Genomic DNA, 14,743 nt, shown 5'->3' with positions numbered 1-14,743 from the left:
GCTGCTCTTCTATCTTCTTTGGTTTCAGCTATAAGTACCAGCTGCCTGATCTATTTTTAGGAGAAGTGTGCAAGAGTACCATGGAGTGGAAAATTTTCCACTGCCCCTCTCTTAAGTTGTAATAAATCTGACTCATGTAAAATGATAGCATGTTTCTTTACATATCATCCTTCTCTCCCTCACTAACAGTACTCTCTGGTACATGTTATTTCAATTTTCCTGGCTATGAGTCACTTGTATGTAAGCCTGGTAATAGCTCATTAAAACAGATTTAAAATGAGAGGTCATTTGGTTATCTTCCTTACCATCTCAGATTGTTTCCAGCAGGTAAAAGTTTTAATGTGTTTTACTACAGTATCTTTTATATTTTAAAAAGATGATTGCAAAAAGAAATTGCTTTGTTTTTCCTTGCTAAGTGTTCTATGATCTTTTTTTCTTAATATTTATGCCTTGGTTTCATGCATTAATTAAAAAAACGTAAAATATTAATAAAAGGAATTATATGGCTACCTCATGGAGAGGCTTCAAAGAGGGAAACTGGAGAGAAAATTATGGTGATTTTAGGTATGTTGTTTAAAACTGCTTCTAGTGAAGATGTTAAAACCAAGAATACAAATTATATCTGGACATGGAATATTTGATAATAATAATAGTAAGTAGGAATTTAGAATGTATATGCTTTCAATAGTGGTATATATATGCATATGATTTTTGTGTAGAGTACCACTTGTTCTTTTTTAATAAATATTATTTTGATGTAATTTTATTAAAATCCAATATATATTTTGTGGCAGAGCAAATTATACAGCACTTGATAGAGCAGCCATGAAGCCATTGTAAACAATATTCAAATTCCATAATGGGTCCATGCCTACAAAGATTGGAATAGTGAAAGCAACTGTATTTACTGTGATACTCTGTGGAAGTGAAAATTTTGATACGAACAATACTGAGGCTTTGGAGCTTTGGTGTTGGAAAAGACTCCAGAGAATACCATGGAAAGCCATGGGGGGGGGGGGAAATCCCAAACAAAGCAATCCAAAGTTCTCACCCAAGGCATAAATAACTTGGCTCAAATTTTAAATAAAATACAAATGTTTAAGCCTTTAAGTATGGTTTGAAATTGAAGTCTCATCTACTAAAAGAAGGAAAACATCATTCCAAGTAATCAGAGAAAGCAACTTTAAGGCATTGCACAATGGATTTTGTCAGTATTTAAGTTAAGAAGCAGAACAAATTGTGCAATGCAAATGTGTGCAGTTCTTCAGAAACTAGCTTTTTTTCTGCAGAATTTAAATTATAACTTTAGTAAATGTATATGGAAATTTTCAGTTATCCAGGTCATGGTTCTCCCCAAAGCGTTTTCTTTTGGGGGGGGGGGAGTGCCAGCATATACCAAATTTTGGTTACTCACTAAGTATAACTTAGTACTTTTGTACTAAGTATTATAGTTATACTAAAGATGCTTTTTCAAGAGGCAACTGGATTTTTCGTTGCCTCTTGAAAAAAGTCCAGTTGCCTCTTGAAAAAGCATCTTTAGTATAACTTTAGTACAGTGAGTATCCAAAATTTGGTGCATGCTGGCACTCTCAAAAAACACTGAGGATGACCCCAAATGTTTTGTTCTGTTTATAAGTGAATATTGATAATTGTGCATTGTGACATAGACTCCTTCAGATTTAATGGTATGAAGGGATGTTAGAGCATGCAAAAGCATTCATGTTTAGCACCTGACTAGATCTTCTTACTCTGGATTCAGATGGTGGCCCACCACAGAATGTTTCTGGTAAAGGACATATCTGTTTAAGGAACTGAAGGCTGGTTCTAGGTGACCAGCTACAAACTGTACATCTCAAAGAACATTTTTATATTAGAATCTCAGGTGGTGTACAGCCCTGTTGTACACAAATGTCATTGTATATCCAGTTTTCACTTATGCCTTGTTTAAAAAGTTTTCAAACACCAGTTCAAGATTATAACTTAAATTACATTAGACTTATATAGTAAAATGTTAGAAAGGACGCAATATTAATGGGAATTGTCTCAATTTTATGTTTCATTCTAGATATAGTATATAAGTCATTTTGTAGGTATTTTACTGTTTTTTAATTTGTTTTATAATCTTAGAATTGTAAGCTGCCCAGAGTTGCTTGGTTGAGATTTACTTGGCTATAGAAACAAATAAAGTCATGTGCAATATGTTTTGTTTTTGCTTTGTGCATTGTATGAACTCAGTTTTTGTTTTTGTTTTATAAACTATGGCTTATAACTTAGTGTAAAGTATGTATTCAGATACTTCAGCATACAGCAGTTTAACTTCTGCATGCCACTATCTATAGCTTTTACTTCTCAATATTTTTTTACTGAGGGACACAGCAATGTAGAGGACATAGACAACAAGGAGAACTATGGAATGCTGATGGAATAACTTTAACTGCAAGGCATAGAAACTGGAAAATCACTGGTTTCCACCTGGCTTGCTACTAAACCATTTTCTTTTGAAGAGAAATAGAGTGCTCATGCATCTCTAGTTTAAATATAAATGAAGAATAAAATCCAGGAGGTTGCAGTATAAGGGATCTCAAGACCAAGGCATTGATGTTCATCTCAATGTTTTCCCATCAAGCTATTTTAGGCTGGTCAATTATCTAGTTCACCTATCTTCTAGCCAAGGTTTTTTTCACCATGGCTCTTTAAATAAAATACAATTGGTCATGTTTGGATTAATCCCCAGTATCAAGCCATCATATGGTGTGTGTGTGTGTGTGTGTGTTTGCAGAATATTCAGCCAAAACAACTTTATTATGGTTAGCCTGGCATGTAAATTCAGCCTGAGATCTGAAAGCTAGGTGTTTGCTTTAATGGAATTTCATGTTGCTTATTACTGAATAAATATTAATAGGATTACATTGACTATAACTGTACCACAATTTAACTCAGAGGCAATTTACCCATGCTCATTACTAGCATAAATCTCTGAATTCGGTGATATTTTAAAGGCATGTTGTTGTTGTTAATTGCGAAGTCGTGTCCGACCCATCGCGACCCCATGGACAACGTTCCTCCAGGTCTTCCTGTCCTCTACCATCTTCTGGAGTCCATTTAAGTTCACACCTACTGCTTCAGTGACTCCATCCAGCCATCGCATTCTCTGTCGTCCCCTTCTTCTATTGCCCTCAATCTTTCCCAGCATTAGGCCCTTCTCCAGTGAGTCCTTCCTTCTCATTAGGTGGCCAAAGTATTTGAGTTTCAACTTCAGGATCTGGCCTTCTAAAGAGCAGTCGGGGTTGATGTCTTCTAGGACTGAACGGTTTGAACGCCTTGCAGTCCAAGGGACTCGCAGGAGTCTTCTCCAGCACCATAGTTCAAAGGCCTCAATTCTTTGGTGCTCAGCCTTTCTTATGGTCAAACTTTCACAGCCATACATTGCAACTGGGAAAACCATGGCCTGGACTATACGCACTTTTGTTGGCAGGGTGATGTCTCTGCTTTTTAGAATGCTGTCTAGATTTGCCATAGCTTTCCTCCCCAGGAGCAAGCATCTTTTAATTTCTTGGCTGCAGTCCCCATCTGAGGGGATCTTTGAGCCCAGAAAAATAAAATCTGTCACTACCTCCATTTCTTCCCCATCTATTTGCCAGGAATTGAGAGGGCCGGATGCCATGATTTTGGTTTTCTTAATGTTGAGTTTCAAGCCAACTTTTGCACTCTCCTTCTTCACCTGCATCAAGAGGCTCTTTAGTTCCTCTTCACTTTCTGCCATTAGAGTGGTATCATCTGCATATATTAGGTTGTTGATATTTCTCCCGGCAATCTTAATTCCAACTTTTGTTTCATCTAGCCCTGCCTTTCTCATGATGTGCTCTGCATATAAGTTAAATAGGCAGGGCGACAGTATACAGCCTTGCCGGACTCCTTTCCCAATTTTGAACCAATCAGTGGTTCCGTGTTCGGTTCTCACTGTTGCTTCTTGACCCGCATAAAGGTTTCTCAAGAGACAAATGAGATGGTCTGGTACTCCCATCTCTTTAAGAACTTGCCACAATTTGTTGTGATCCACACAATCAAAGGCTTTTGCATAGTCAATGAAGCAAAAGTAGATGTTTTTCTGGAACTCCCTAGCTTTCTCCATGATCCAGTGTATGTTGGCAATTTGATCTCTAGTTCCTCTGCCTCTTCGAAATCCTGCCTGTACGTCTGGTAGTTCTCGATCCACATACTGCTGGAGTCTAGCTTGTAGGATTTTAAGCATAACTTTACTAGCATGTGAAATGAGTGCAATGGTGCGATAGTTTGAACATTCTTCGGCATTGCCTTTCTTTGGAATTGGAATGTAAACTGACCTTTTCCAATCCTGTGGCCACTGTTGAGTTTTCCAAATTTGCTGGCAAATTGAGTGTAGCACTTTTATTGCATCGTCTTTTAAGATTTTAAATAGCTCAGCTGGAATACTGTCACCTCCACTAGCTGTGTTGTTGCTCAGATTTTCTAAGGCCCATTTCACTTCACATTCTAGGATGTCTGGTTCGAGGTCAGTGACCATCTCACTGTGGTTATCTGGGATGTTAAGCTCATTCTTGTATAGTTCTTCTGTGTAGTTTTGCCATCTCTTCTTAATCTCTTCTGCCTCTGTTAGGTCTCTGCCATTTTGGTCCTTTCTCATGCCCATCTTTGCATGAAACGTTCCCTTCATATCTCCAATTTTCTTGAAGAGATCTCTGGTCCTCCCTGTTCTGTTGTTTTCTTCTATTTCTTTGCACTGTTCATTTAAGAAGGCATTCTTATCTCTTCTAGTTACTCTCTGGAATTCTGCATTCAATTGGGTGTATCTTTCTCTTTCTCCCTTGCCTTTCGCTTCCCTTCTTTCCTCAGCTATTTGCAAAGCTTCCTCAGAAAGCCATTTTGCTTTCTTGCATTTCTTTTTCTTTGGGATGGTTTTAGTTGCTACCTCTTGTACAATGTTGCGAACTTCCATCCATAGTTCTTCAGGCACTCTGTCTATCAGATCCAGTTCCTTAAATCTATTTGTCACCTCTACTGTATATTCATCAGGAATATGATTTAGTTCATACCTGAGTGGCCTAGTGCTTTTCCCTACTTTTTCAATTTAAGCCTAAATTTTGCAACGAGAAGCTCATGATCTGAGCCACAGTCAGCTCCTGGTATTGTTTTTACTGACTGTATAGAGCTTCTCCATCTTTGGCTGCAGAGCACATAGTCAATCTGATTTCTATGTTGACCGTCTGGTGATGTCCATGTGTAGAGCCGTCTCTTGGGTTGTTGGAAAAGAGTGTTTGTTATGACCATCGTATTCTCTTGACAAAATTCTATTAGCCTGTGCCCTGCTTCATTTTGTTCTCCAAGGCCAAACTTGCCTGTTATTCCAGTTATCTTTTGGCTTCCTACCTTAGCATTCCAATCCCCCATGATGATAAGGACATAATTTTTGGGTGTTAATTCTATAAGGTGCTGTAGGGCTTCATAAAACTGGTCAATTTCATCCTCTTCAGCACCAGTGGTTGGGGCATAGATTTGGACTATTGTGATATTGAATGGTTTGCCTTGGATTCGAATTGAGATCATTCTGTCATTTTGGGGATTGTATCCCAGTATTGCTTTTCCTATTCTTTTATTGACTAAGAAGGCTACTCCATTTCTTCTGAGGGATTCTTGCCCACAGTAGTATACCTGATGGTCATCTGAGTTAAATTCACCCATTCCTGTCCATTTTAGTTCGCTGATTCCTAAGATGTCGATGTTCAGTCTTGTCATCTCTTTTTTGACTACGTCTAGCTTGCCTTGATTCATGGATCTTACATTCCAAGTTCCTATGGAGAAAAAATCTTTACAGCATCGGACTTTCCTTTCACCACCAGATATATCCACAGCTGAGCATCCTTTCGGCTTTGGCCCAGTCGCTTCATTCTTTCTGGCGCTACGAGTACTAGCCCTCTGCTCTTCCCCAGTAGCATATTGGACACCTTCCGACCTGAGGGGCTCATCTTCCAGAGTCATATCTTTTTGCCTTTTAGTACTGTCCATGGGGTTTTCATGGCAAAGATACTGGAGTGGTTTGCCATTTCCTTCTCCAGTGGATCACATTTTGTCAGAACTCTCTGCTATAACCTGTCCATCTTGGGTGGCCCCCGCATGGCATAGCTTATAGCTTCATTGAGTTACGCAAGCCCCTTCGCCATGACAAGGCAGTAATTCATAAAGGGCTTTAAAGGCATACATTGACTTAATTACAATTCTAATTTAAAAATAAATCCTAATTACTTTTTACAGAAAACAAAGTTTCAAAAGATTCAATAGAATTTTTTTTAATCGAAGAGTTGATTATCATGTTGTACCCTTTATAGTAATCCATATATCATATGCACTCCACCGATCTCTCTTTGACACTTTCCTTTACTGTTTCATTTTTTTTTTTAAAGAAACCCTGGCCGGTAGGGACAATGGCATCAAAATGAAGGTCAAAATACATTTTGATGGAACCAGGCGTTTCTTTTTTCAGTGAATCTTTAATATTCCCCTACTTTCAACCACAAACCAACGTATAGGTTTTTCCCGCATTTCATGTCTATTTAGCGGGGAGGGACGGGGGGGAGGGAGAGAGAGATGGGCGGAGTGTATTTAACTCTACCACACTTAAGATGACCGGAACGCACAGAGACCGACTCGTCGATAGCCATATTTGGGAGGTCTATGACTTCTCTTAGGATATATCGCGAGATTTCCAAACGCAGCTCCCGCCCTATCGCGCGCCGCTGGTACTCTGAAGCTTGAGGCCCGGCGCTTGTGTGTGTCAGTTGGCGAGCGGTAATGGCGCCGGGTTGTGGGCGGTTTTGCCGTTAAAACGACTTGGGGGGGGGGGGCTCCGCTTCGCCGCAGCGCTCAATCCCGAAGATTTGCGGGATGAGCCAACGACCTCGGTCGCCGCCAGGAAGGAGGAGGAAGGAATGGAAGCGGCGTTAAGAGCAGGTGAGGCGGCTCTCCAATTGTGGGGAGCCCTCCAGCTGAAACCCAATTGGGGGCTTATAGGGAAAGCGAGAGAAACTTGACAGGATTTCCGGCTTTCGGTTCCTGGGATTCAGAAGGGGGTGACGCGCTGGGAGGCTGTTTTCTACTAGCCCGTTTCGGATTTTGTACCACTTTTTTCGTTCTATCGCCCCCCCCCCCTTTCCGCACTCCATTCCGCTACAGTTCGGCCTGGATTGTCACAGCTTCTTCCTGGTTTAAAGGGAGGAAGCTCGGTTATGACTTAGATTCCTGAACCTCTATTTTAAGGCCATTATACTGCAAGAATCCAGAATTAGCTAAATTTATTTGACTTCCAGAAGAGTTATGAGTTTAAATTGTATGAGATATAAAGAGATGGGAAAAAAGTTATTCAGAGGGGAGTGGTTGTGATAATTATTTACAGGAATTAGCTTGAAATACAGATACTGAATATACTTATTTTTATACATTCCCATAAGTGCTAGTGGCACAAACTCATATGCACTTCTGCAAACCAACATAAGGAATAAGGTTTTCTCTCCAAGGAATTTACTTTTTAGCCCTATTACATTTTAGTCTGTTTCAGCAAAAGAGACATATTACAGGCTCAGAGTTAATACTGGCAGTCTTCAATTTACAACCACAAATGAGCCCAAAATTCCTGTTACTAAGTGACACAGTTGAGTTTTGCTCTGTTTTATGACCTGTTTTGCCACAGTTAAGTGAATCACTTCAGTTGTTAAATGAATCTGACTTCCCCATTGCCTTTGCTTGTCAGAAGATTGCAAAATGTGATCACATAACACTGGGACACTGTAACTGTCATAGATATGAATCAGTTGCCAAGTGTCAGAATTTTGGTCATCTGACTATGGGGATGCTGCAACTGTCGTAAATGTGAAAATGGTATAAGTCACTCTTTTCAGTGCTGTTGTAACTTCAAATGGTCACTAAATGAATTGTTAGTTGAGTACTATCTGTAGAGTTTAACAACCTCTGTCTTTCAGTCTCCAAAACGATACAAAGAAAATACAACTGAAGTAAGTTCTTAAGTTCTTGAAAAATGGCATGGGATTTTCTTCTTTATCCTTGTGAACACATTAACATGGTAGTGAGAATCATATTGCCCACCAATACAGGTAATCTTTGATTCACAACAGTTTGTTCAGTGACTGTTTGAAGTTACAATGGCAGTGGGAAAATGACATATGACAGTTTGAAATGTGTTTGAATATTAGTAGCTCAGGTTGGTAGTTGGGCTGGTTGTGGTGGTTTGGGCTCTGAGCTTGGCAATTTGGTTACAAATGTTTCATCACCATTCGAGGAGACATCACAGTGCACTTTGAATTGTGCTCATCTGTCAGAACACTGGGCTTTAAATACTTTTTGACAGCTTTTCACACTTGGAACTGTAGCAGCTTTCCCATCGTCACAAGATCAAAATTCAGATGCTTAGCAACTGGCATGTATTTATGATAGTTGCTGCGTTCCTTGTCATGTATCAATTTTGCGACCTTCTGACAAACAAGGTCAATGGGGAAGCCAGACTCACTTAACAGCCATGTTACTAACTTAACAACTGCAGTGATTCAGTTAACCATGGCAAGAATGGTTGTAAAATGATGCAAAACTTACTTGTAACAAATGTTTTGTTTAGCAACAGAGATTTTGGGCTCAATTGTGGTCATAGATTAAGGACTCTGTACTCAGCTCATAGGGAAAGTAGAAATACATTATGGGCAGCCTACTCACAGAAAGAAAGCAGGATATTTCCCCATGCCCCATAGGACTGGCAGCCCTGTTGGGAGGTAGCAGGTGACATGTGTTGTTGCATGCTATGTTTGAACATGGGGATTATTTGTAATTGTCTCACCTAATAGCTGTAGACCTATTTTCCATGTTTATCTAATTCATACCATATTTTGGAGCAGTGAATTTCATAAATCATGTGGTACAAAGAGTTATCCATTTGTATGTGTTCATTTGACTAATATATTTTTCATTGGGTGGTGATTGTGTCAAAAGCTATTTGCTAATCAATATTATCTGTTGTATCATGCTACCAGGATACCTTTATTTCTCTTTGAAAATTCTAAATAGTTGGGGAGAAAGTATCCCATAGAATTGATGTTATAGCATATAATGAGAAATGTTACACTGGATGCGTATTGTTAATTTGCAGAAAGCTGTAAACTAACCAAACATAGGAATCATTAATAAAAGCCAAAAATGTGGCTATGGCTCTGGGTTTACTGAAATTAAAAGGTGTGTTGTAGAGAGGATTTTGTGGTACAAATCAGTCTCATCTCTAATTTGCAATGTCAACAATTAGATGACATTGTAGGACTGTCATAAGGCACTGTCAATCATTATTTCCTCATTCTCCTATAGTATCAGTATAATGCCCCACATTAATATTGAATAATTTTTCAAGTTTTGAAAGGGACAAGGTTTTCTTTTTTTAAAAAAATTATGAACTCCTGGCTTTATGATTGGCTTTTCTTTAATGATTGAAAATATTTCTGTCTAAAAAATAAGTTAAAATCAAGTTGATTTTTATAAACAGTCCACACTTTGAGGAAAGAAAATAAGTTCAGCAGAGACAGTATTAACAAATTCTACATTTATAAAATGAATTGTGACTTTTTGAAAATTCTTGTCTATCACTATTTTTACTTCATGTTAGTTTTTATTGCTTTTGATGATGGGAGCTAGTTGTATTGTTCAAATATCACCTTAGCATTTTGAGTTAAATTTCTGCTGTTAAGTTAACCAGGGATTTCTTTGAAAATGAAAAATTGGAACTTGGTCAGTGCCAAGGAAATATTGTATCATTCACCAATCTTAGTTATCTAATTTTCTCGCTGTTTAACAGTTGGAGAACATATGGGGATGATCTGGACAGTGATCTGGATTCAAGAGCTGAAAAATGATCTGTAATGTTTTTATATAGCATACAGTATTTCCCACATAGCCATTTTTGGTTATGTATGATATGAACACAGCCTTAGATTCATTGATTATTTCTTTGATGTGATAGATGCAATCTGCTAGAAGTACTTCTCTTGATTCTGTGAAAGAAATATGGAACAAACTTTGGGGAAAAAAAATAAGTTTGACATCATCACTCAGGTTTTATATCATGACTCAAAACAGGGACAAAGTAAAATCAGCACATTTCAATATCCCAGTACACCCTTTTGCAGATCTCAGACTGACTTGTTTCAGAAAAATAGAACTTTTAAAAAGCACTGTTAAGCAAGAAATATATCAAACACATAAACCATATTTGTTGGACTCTTCCTGGATTTGTAATGAACAATCTAACTGAACTTGCTGGAAAGATTTTATTTACTTGTACGTATTGATTATCCCTGGCAGCTTTCTTTTTTCATTGTCTCATTTTTTTATAAGTATTCCTTCTTTCATAAGCCAAAGCTATATTTTCTGGACAATCTATACATTATTTCCTAACATATTTCTATCTGTATTTTTATTTAGCATATCTTCTCTACTATGCACCCTAAGTACACATACTTCATATATTTCTGAGTTGATGTGAGCAAATAGTACAATGCTTGCAAACTCAGAAACATAGTATGGTTGATAGTATGGCTTTAGCATACATGGGGTAAAACTGGACTTTGCTTGCAAGTAAGTCCAAAATGTGCCAAAACTGATTGGTACTCTAGCAAGTAATGTTGCATATAGCAAGTATTTGAGATAGATAAGTATTTGGCAGCCTGTACGCTTACTGGCCAATAAAAATTAAGTAAACATTGTACAGTAGTCATTTCTCAAATCTGTATCATGTTTATATTACTTTGGAGAGAGATAATCTGAAAAAAAAAATAAAATTATTTAAAAAACATAGAAAACTTGTAATTTTAATTATTTTTTTTAATCAAGGGCAAATTTTAAAGCCTAGTCCTTCTTTCCTCTCTTCTAGCAATTTCTGCTTTTTTGTTTTAAAATCTGTTTTCCTTCTTACCACAAACAAAAGGATTGTGAGTAATCTACCCTCATAAATAAATCAGAGCATGCTTTTGCCACTTTTATGCAGATTTAAACCCAGATTTAAATGATTCAGGAAATTTGCTGCTTGACTGGTATGCAGATTATCCACAGTATTCTGTGAAGACGGGTTGGTTTCTTAAGATCTAATCTAACATTTCTGTCTTATTAATATACATAAGGAAGTGAAGATTCAGGTTTGGTTAAGGCTAAAAGGACTAACATAAAAACACGAATTGGTATGGAATATTGAAAAAAAATGTTAGATAACTTGAATAGATGGGTTTGAACAAGATTATAGAATACAGAAAATGTCTGGACTATTTAGAGACCTAAGGATGAATGACAATGGTGATAGTTCAATGAGGATCTGCTTAGGAAAAAAGTCTGTTTTAAACTTAGTCTTATATTACACATGGCAAAGTAATAATTCTAAAATTAATTTGATTGTTTATAATGAAAGATTAGAATATATATAGTCCTCAGTTAACAATGGCCCTGTTTAGCAACCATTTCTAATTATAACGACGCTAAAAAAGTAAATTTAGGACTGGTCCTCACACTTGCACCATTGTAGTGTCCCATAGTTATACGATCAGTATCCGCGTATTTTATAGCCAACTTCCAAGAAGAAGAGTCAATGGAGAATCCAGATGTAAAATTGCAAGTCACGATCATGTGATGTTTCACTTAACAACCATGTCACTTAGTAATGGAATTGTTGATCCCACTTGGGCTTGTTAAGCAAGGACTATATAATTTCTGAGAGATACAAGGGTGAGGGTTTCTAAATGTGGGACAGATTATTGTTTAGTAGATCTTGGGGGAAAATGAAAGTGATAGGCTTGAATTATGGATTGTTGATTGGACCTCTGAAGGATAGAAGGCTGAATCAACTTTGAGCTGGTCAGGATCAAACTCAGGCTGTGAGCAGAATTGTCCTGCAATACTGCATTCGAACCACTGAGTCACCATGGCTCCTTAATAAATAGGGAATTCTTGTGGTGATAATAGAAGTATGTTGCTAGGGAATATGGGTATGTACATGCTTTTGTATGTGGATGAGGCTGTGTTGACCCTAATGCTTTTCAGCAAATGTTAGCTAGATTATATGATATATCAAGATGGATTTAAACATTGATGTTTTGAAGACCAAGATACTCCAGCAGGAACAGTGGAGTAAATGATTGCCAAATGAATAAATAGGTTAATTTGTGTACTTTGCTGTATGTTTACTAAAGATGGAAAAATAGATGAAGACATTTTGAGATATGCAAATACTGATGAAAATGTATGAGTACTATGTTATCTGTTGCAAGTAATGTTTATTAAAATAAGCGAAATAGCTTATTATACACAGCTCATCCTAGCTGTGTGTAAGAGTGCTTCTGCCCATTTTTTATGGAAGTGAGAGTTTGGCATATCAAAATAAATATGGGATCTTAGAACAAAGCCTGGCTACTTTAAACTGTTGCAGGCAGGTACCAGATTTGCCTTACTGAACTTTCCAGAGTTCCTTTGAAATTGCACAGCATGTATTCCACAGCATTGTTTTTGATGTGGACAAGACAGTAAGCAGACATGAGCACTCTAAAGGGAGGGAAATGGTTAGGAGACAAACAAAAGTGATAAATGTGAAACTATTGCTGTCTCTTTCCAACCAGAAAACATACTGGAGCTCATGTGATTTCCCTCTTAGTGACTACTTTACTTAACAATGGAGATGCCAGTGCAGTTAGGATCATCAAGCGGGGAAAAAAACTGTTTTGGGGAAAAAACTACATCAAAAAGTTTCAGGCAATTTTAAAAGATCTCAACAAGCACAATATTTTTCAGCACATTATACTTAATGAATGTGCCTATAAGTACTTTGTTTTTTTGCATACTGCAGTTTGCATTTGCAAACTGTCTTCCTCTTCCTTCCCTCCATCTTTCCTCTTCCCCATCTTAGTCTAAATCAGACATGTCAAACACAAGGCCCGGGGATTGGATGCGGCCTGCAAAGTGGTTTCATGTGGCCCGTGAAGCCATCCTGGAAACAGTGAGGGAACGGCCCCCACTGCCTTGGCCCTGGCCCAAGCCGGCCGGGAGCCAATATACAATTTTGTGGTGGCCATCTATGCTGAAACGCATTCAGTCTTAGCTCCACAAGGCCATCTAGAAACAGTGAGGAACCAGCTCCTGCCGCGTCGGCCCCACCCCCTGGGTGCATGCTGGGGAGGTGTTACCCTTTGTGAGGAATGAAGAAATGCACCATCGCCTGGAAGTGGCCAGCAAATGGCCCTCGCCAATTCACATATCCGGCTTGATGGGCTCTGGGGGAGGGATTTTGGCAGGCAGCGGGGCGCTCTCCTCACAGTGCCGAGAGGCTGAGCTGGGCAGCGCAAATCCAAAAAGAAACATGAGGCTGCCTAGCTCCCAGCCTGCCCGGTTTCAGCAGGCAGCAGGGTGCTTTCCTTACAGTGCCAAGAGCTGAGCTGGATGGCGCGACTCTGATGAGAAGTGCAATGCTGCCTAGCCCCCAGCTTGCCCAGTTTCAGCAGGCAGCAAGGTGCAAAGTTGGCGAGCTTCGCACGCCCGGCTCAACCTCTCGGCACTGTGAGGAGAGCGCCCCGCTGCCTGCTGAAACCATGCCCACCCAGTAGGTCACCCCCCTGAGGGCAACCACAATGCTGATGCGGCCCTCAATGAAATTGAGTTTGACATCCCTGGTCTAAATCATACATGAGTCTCCCCAGTGATGATGACCCTTTTGGGCTTGGCATATCACACATTTGGAAAAAGCCTAACTTGACTCTGCTAGCATGTCACACACACACACCCACGACAGCAAAAGAGAAAAAAATTCTCTGTCTCCCTCCATCTAGGCCACCCTTAACAGTGCCACTCAGCAGCAGCTCTGAGGCTTGGCTTGAAGGACCTTGATTTCAGCCCTAGCGTCATCACTGCTACTCAAAAAGGTGCATGAACTTTGGGGGAATGGTATGATTGTCCAGTGGCCCAGCACTCCCCAGGATCTACCACACTGCTTACCTTTAGGTGATGATCTTTCTGTTAACAGGTCCCTACAGCCTTTGTCATACAAGTCCTTTTTCTTGAAGCGACTTTGGAGAATGCTCTCCTGTGGCTTCTGCAGCTTTCAAAAATTATGTGAAAGGACACCCCATTCTTGTACAATTGTCTGAGGCTCCAGGGGCTGCACAGTCTTTGAAAATTATGTGAGGATGAAAATTGTCAGAAGTTAGTGAACACTGCCATAAATAGTGATGTGTCAGCTTTGACACATGTGTCATATATTTGCTTTTACAGCCATGCTATACATCTGATGAAGTGAGCTGCAGCTCATGAACGCTTATATCTTTTAATAACATTTGCTAGTTGGAAAAGATGCTACCAACCTCCTGATTTTTGACGGCAGAAATACAAAAATCTCCTTTGCATCCTGAGAATTTTAGAGATTATGCAACAAATTTTATTGTTTCCAGGCAAATCTTAAAAAATCTTCAATGAGTGAAATACTCCAGATGACTTTATAAACATATCCAGAAATTTTTTTAGTAAAAGAATGGTAAGAAAAAAAACACCCCAAAACATAGAAAAAATAGTATGTTTTTTTATTATGAAAGAGTCAAGTTTTATGTAGGCTAGGTCTGTTGGCAGTTTCACACTGGATATCCCAGTATACATAGATTTCCCTTCCTTGTTTGAGTAAGCTCTCTGTCAGGAA

At 38.8% G+C, this 14,743-nt stretch overlaps 1 protein-coding gene across 4 annotated transcripts in view; it reads left to right on the top strand.

Annotated features, from left to right (window-relative positions):
* The first annotated feature begins 213 nt into the window (after positions 1-213).
* CEP350 (centrosomal protein 350) overlaps positions 214-14,743 on the top strand; it is a 114,891-nt gene continuing 100,361 nt past the window's right edge. For 2 of the 4 annotated variants that reach the window (XM_039337145.1, XM_039337143.1), the window contains exon 1: positions 6,775-6,984. The gene's annotated coding sequence lies outside the window, so the exon portion shown is untranslated. Of the gene's footprint in view, positions 328-6,774; positions 6,985-14,743 lie in introns of those variants that run through there. The other 2 variants (XM_039337144.1, XM_039337146.1) reach the window with 2 other exon arrangements.

Source organism: Crotalus tigris, unplaced genomic scaffold (genome assembly GCF_016545835.1).
Source record: "Crotalus tigris isolate CLP2741 ecotype Arizona unplaced genomic scaffold, ASM1654583v1 scf7180000017668.6805642782:7212621, whole genome shotgun sequence".
Taxonomy (NCBI): Eukaryota; Metazoa; Chordata; class Lepidosauria; order Squamata; family Viperidae; genus Crotalus; species Crotalus tigris.
The sequence above is the reverse complement of the archived record's forward strand: the minus strand, read 5'-3'. Positions and strand labels throughout refer to the sequence as shown.